This window comes from Triticum urartu, chromosome 1 (genome assembly GCF_003073215.2).
Source record: "Triticum urartu cultivar G1812 chromosome 1, Tu2.1, whole genome shotgun sequence".
Classification (NCBI taxonomy): domain Eukaryota; kingdom Viridiplantae; phylum Streptophyta; class Magnoliopsida; order Poales; family Poaceae; genus Triticum; species Triticum urartu.
This window is the reverse complement of record NC_053022.1, coordinates 81,762,823-81,768,822: the sequence shown is the minus strand read 5'-3', so window position 1 is coordinate 81,768,822 and position 6,000 is coordinate 81,762,823.

Genomic DNA, 6,000 nt, shown 5'->3' with positions numbered 1-6,000 from the left:
CTGGTTTGGGGGATATGTCTCATGAGTTTAATTTTGCTAAGTTTCGTAGACAACCCCATGATAAAGAATTGCCTAGTAAAGATGAAATTATTGGTCTTGCTTATATTGCTGTGCCTCCTAATGATCCTTTAGAGCAATATTTGCTAGACCATGAAAATGATATGTTTATGAATGAAATAAGGGAAATAGATGAAGTATTCTTTAAACAGGGGCCTATTTTGAAACACAACTTGCTTGTTGAAATTCTAGGGGATCCTCCTCCACCCAAGGGTGACCCCGTGTTTGAGCTTAAACCTTTACCTGATACTCTTAAATATGCTTATCTTGATGAGAAAGAGATATATCCTGTTATTATTAGTGCAAACCTTTCAGAGCATGAAGAAAAGAAATTATTGAAAACTTTGAAGAAGCACTATGCCGTTATTGGATATACTCTTGATGATCTTAAGGGCATTAGTCCCACTCTATGCCAGCATAAAATAAAATTGGAGAAGGACACGAAACCGGTTGTTGATCACCAATGACAGTTAAATCCTAAGATGAAAGAAGTGGTAAGAAAAGAAATAATAAAGCTTCTAGAGGCACGTATAATTTATCCCGTTGCTGATAGTCAGTGGGTAAGTCCTGTCCATTGTGTCCCTAAGAAGGGAGGTATTACTGTTTTTCCTAATGATAAAGATGAATTGATCCCACAAAGAATTGTTATAGGTTATAGAATGGTAATTGATTTCCGCAAATTAAATAAAGCTACTAAAAAGGATCATTACCCTTTACCTTTTATTGATCAAATGCTAGAAAGATTATCCAAACATACACACTTTTGCTTTCTAGATGGTTATTCTGGTTTCTCTCTGTAGCGACCCGACCTCAGATGGTCAAGTCTCTGTGCTTCAGTGCCATCCCTGGATCTGTAATGCTGACACACACAGTACTCGAAGGATTTATAACAGAGTGGCAATCACACACTTATTACATCGAATGCCTCAAGAGAGAACTTAATACAATAATATGGCTTAAGGCCATCTAATATGATAACAGCGGAAGGCTTGGAAGATAAAGTGAGTCCATCAACTCCAACAGCATAACTGAGCTGCACGGCAACGACCTAATGACCTTACTCCTCGTCTGAAAAGTCTGCAACATAATACGTTGCAGCCCGAAAACGGGTCAGCACATGGAATATGTAACATCCCAAATTTTCAATTTGGAATGTTATACATTAGATCATCATGCATATCATATTTTATTTTGCATTTTGGTTGATCCTAGAAATTCTACGCAGCCCAATAACCCACGGAGAGAGTTGGGGATTTCGTTATTTTCATATTTGAGTTTTCTCAAATTTTGAGAATAGGATCATTTGATTTTATTTATTTTATCATCAATTATTTCTATTACAAAAATATGAGAGAGGGAATAAAATGACTTCCCCAAAACAAGGAAATATTGAGGATTTAATAAAAAATCAAATAAGATTTTATTTCGGAGTTTTTCGGTGTTTTATTTGAATTTAGGAAAATGTGCGTTTTTCAAAATTGCATTTAGGGCCCAAATAAATGTTCACCTTGTGCGGCTTGATTTTAGAAGCCCGTGAAAATTTATTTCGGAATTTTTGGAGTCCGTTTAGTATTTCTTTTTATTTTTCTTACGAGCGGAATAATTAAAAAAAACGAACCGACTTCGGGCCGTACCCGAGCGGGACACCGCCCGGGGGCAGCCTTTAAATAGCGCCGCCCCGAGCCGCCCCAGCCCATCAGCCCCGCCTCGATCCGCGCGCGCCGCCGGAGCTGCCGCCGCCGCCACCGACGATCCCGCCGCCCGAGGTCCGTCGCACCTCGTTTTCCGTGCCAAAAAAAGAGAAAAAAATATTCGGCATTCGTCGTTTTTCTTTTTCTCGGATTAAATCCGCGATTTTTCTGATCGCGATTCCTGATCCGATTTTCGTTTTAGTTTAACTTTTCGCTCGTTTATCGGAATCAGGCGATTCGAGCGCCTAGAGTTTCGTCTCGAAACCCTCTATCCGTTTAACCAACTTAAAAAAGATTTTGCTACTGTAAAATTTGCCCTAGATCCAGATTACTAGAACAAAGTTGTTTTCTTTCGCCGTTTGATTTTCGTTGCTTCGTTCGATTTGATTCTTTTTGCCAACCGGAGTTCTTAAGTTGAACTTCTGGTTAGATCTCTTATTTGAGTTTTACCTGTGCATTAGATGAGTACTTATTGTATGCTTGTTTGTTTGTCTGCGATAGAATACCCGGAGTGCGCCGCCTGTTACTTCGAATCGCTAGGTTTCGCGGATCATCAGCAAGGCAAGTAACACTTTGATCATACATTTTCTACTACCCAGTTTTATTGCATTAGATCAATCCTCACACATTGCATGATTAGGATCTAATTAAATTGTGGGATGGGAAGTAGATAAGGTAGTACCTATTACCTGTTTATTATCAAACCTTTGGGAGTTACTTCTACGTTTGCTTATTATGCCATGCTATGCTAGTAGACGTGGATTGGGTGAGTGAAATCTATGACAGATGTGAGATTGTTAATTAATGGTTTATCGAAGGTGGCAACTTAAACACACATCTGGGTGGATTGAGGCACCTGGCTATTCCAGGACTTGCCTGCTTTCTTTTGGACCGCCACCCAGGCTCAAAGGGATCATGAGACTATTCATACTAGAAATTTCTGTGTGAATCCACAAGCTATTATGGGCTCTAGCATAGTTTATTAAGTCGTGTGAACTCTTACAGTGGTAGACTAGAAGATGTAGGGGTTGTAGGTGGTACGGTCTACCCATCGTAAGGTGCAAATGCTTCTGAAAGACTATGTCTCGGTCATCCGTCTTCTCAAACACCATGTAGTGCGAGAAACCAAACGGAGGCGATCGAGTCTTGTGGGGAAAAGTGCGCAAACCTCTACAGAGTGTAATAAACTAATTATGGTTAGCCGTGTCCCCGGTTATGGACATCTTGAGTATCTATGTTTAATGATGATGCTTAATTGGGATTGAGAATGCTGTCAACCATTCTCAATGTTTAACAACCACCATGATAGTTAAATAAAATTATTCCTTTGAAGTAGGAAAAAATTGGCTTTATGCAAAACTGTAACCATAGAGCTTTCCACCAGCCAAATATGCATATAGTATAGCTGTTTCATTCCATTACTCTCTATGTGTTACCTTGCCAGCATATTCCATGTGCTGACCCGTTTTCGGGCTGCAACGTTAATGTTGCAGACTTTTCAGACGACGATTAAGGAGTTTTTAGGTCGTGGTTCTATACTCAGTGATGCCGTTGGAGTTGATGGACTCACTTATCTTCCAAGCCTTCCGCTATTATAGTTATTAGATGGCCTTAAGCCATATTTATTGTAATAAGTTCTCTTTTGAGACACTTGATGTAATAAGTGTGTGATTGCTACTCTGCTATAAATCCTCTGAGTACTGTGTGGTGTCAGCATTACTGATCCAGGGATGACACCGGAGCATAGAGATCAGACTGTTTGAGGTCTGGTCGCTACAGAGATGGTATCAGAGCACACGCTGACTGTAGGACACGACCACTAAGCTAAAGACCTAGATCACTATTCACTCTCTTCTCTTCTGACCTCTCATCCTTTCTACTCTTTAGGATGGCGGATGCAAGGAACAAGTTCACGCAACCGGATGAAGATACACCCTTTGGACGACACTTGAAGGAAGTCACTAGATACCTGAATATAGGAGTACCAAGCTTCACGGGAACCTACAACGCCACTTTACCTAAAGAAGAGTGCTGGATGATTCAAGTTCAAGTTCCAGGAAGGACGTTCATGCCAGTCACTGAGCCCATAGAATTTTCTTTTGATGCACCAACTTGGAGTCTAGGAAAGAGCATGGCAGCTCACATCGCCATGGGACGCATTGGAGAAGTCTACCGCAATGATCTCAAGGATACTATCTACCAGATTTGTGGGCGCCGAGATGAGCACTGGGAGATGATAAGCACCAGGAAGGATAGATCAATCACAGCTTTTATCCAGGAGCTAAACCAGCACATTCGACGACAGGAGAACCAGATGTGCGCCGACATGATAGATCTGAAGAAGGCAAAGACTAGAATCAAGGAACTGGAGGAAGAACTCAAGGCTACCCGTGAAGATTATGAAGAGGAAATTGAAGTATTGGTGGATAAGAATGCTGACCTAACAAAGAAGATTGGAATATTTATGGGAGGCCCTACACCAGTAGATGAAGACGAAGAACCCAAGGAGATTAGCCCGGAAGACTACATCATCATCGACGGCACCGACTCGGAACCAGATAGTAGTGATGATGATTATGTTGATGAAGCTGGAGCAGATATCATGGAGTCAACGACCGTAGAATATTTCTAGTAGACCACCTCATAAGTAGTAGTAGTCCACCATGTAAATATAGTAGTCCGAGCACTTTTGCGATAGATAGATCGATTGTATGCCCTTGTTTGATTGAATGAAGTGAATTGTTTGCTTTTGCCTCATGTGCATATGGGTAGTGTTTTCTCTTTAGACCCCCTCTATTCTTATATCTCATCTTTTTTAAACCCTCAGATGTCTCCGAGACGTGACTCCGGATTTACCTTTCCACCGGAGCTCACCCAGTTGATCCAGCAGCAAAAAACATTGATGCAGTTACTAGTACAGAATCAGAATCAGGGGAACAACAACAACAACCCACCACCACCACCACCTGTTGACCACTTAGCGCGTTTTCTTAGGCTGAATCCGCCGGTGTTTTCCAGTAGCACCGAGCTAATAGTAGCAGATGATTGGCTCCGCAAGACAGCTAGGGAGTTGACCACAGCAGGATGCACAGATGCGGAGAAGGTGAAGTTTGCCGCACATCAGCTAGAAGGACCAGCAGCATCATGGTGGGAGAATTTGACAGCCACTTTCCCAGTCGACACTGTCACATGGGACCAGTTTCAGCAAGCTTTTCGTACTGCCCATGTTTCAGCAGGAGCTATGGCCATGAAGAAGCGTGAGTTTCGCAACTTGTGCCAAGGAGGACGGACAGTTGGCCAGTATGTGGAGGAGTTTAGTAAGTTAGCATGTTATGCCCCAGATGACGTTGCTACGGATGCAGCTAAGCAGGAGAAGTTTCTGGAAGGACTGAATGATGAGTTGAGCATGTAGTTGATGGTAGCCACCTTCAACAACTACCAGGAGTTGGTAGATCGTGCTCTTATGATTGAAGGGAAGCAGCGGCAGATTGAGAATCGCAAGAGGAAGTGTGGACAAGGAAAGTACAATTCAGGAGCTCAGCATAAGCCACGTTTTACCCCTAGACCGGGAGGACATTTTCAGCATACTCATGGAGGAGGTAGCTGGCACAATCACAATGGCACCAAGAATGGAAATGGCAATGGAGGAAGCAACGGCCAGAACCGCACCAACCAATCAACCCCAACCAAGAAGGACCTGAGCCAAGTCACTTATTTTAAGTGTTCAAAGACCGGACATTATGCTAATGAATGTCCTGAAGGCCAAAATGGCAATGGAAGTTCTGGGAAGAAGTCGAACCCTTTCAACAGGAGACAGGTGAACCACGTTAGCGTGGAGGAGGTTGAAGCTCAGCCCGATGCAGTAATAGGTAAGTTTTTGGTTAAGTCATATACTGCACTCGTTCCTTTTGATACTGGTGCATCGCATTCATACATCTCAAGGGGATTTGTGGATAAGTATAACCTACCAACCCAAGCCCTTAGGTCACCCATGTTAGTAACCTCGCCCGGAGCAGAGTATGTGGCTAGTCTATGGTGTGATCGGTTACCATTAAGGATTGGTAACTATGTTTTTCCCTCAGACCTAATAGTATTGGAATCTCAAGGATTGGATGTGATATTAGGCATGGATTGGTTATCAAAGTATGAAGGGAATATTGAGTGTGCTAGTAAGTCAATTTTTCTTACCACCCCAGAAGGGAGAAGGATCAAGTATGTATCCCGACATGTGCCAAAGAGGACTCAAGTAAAT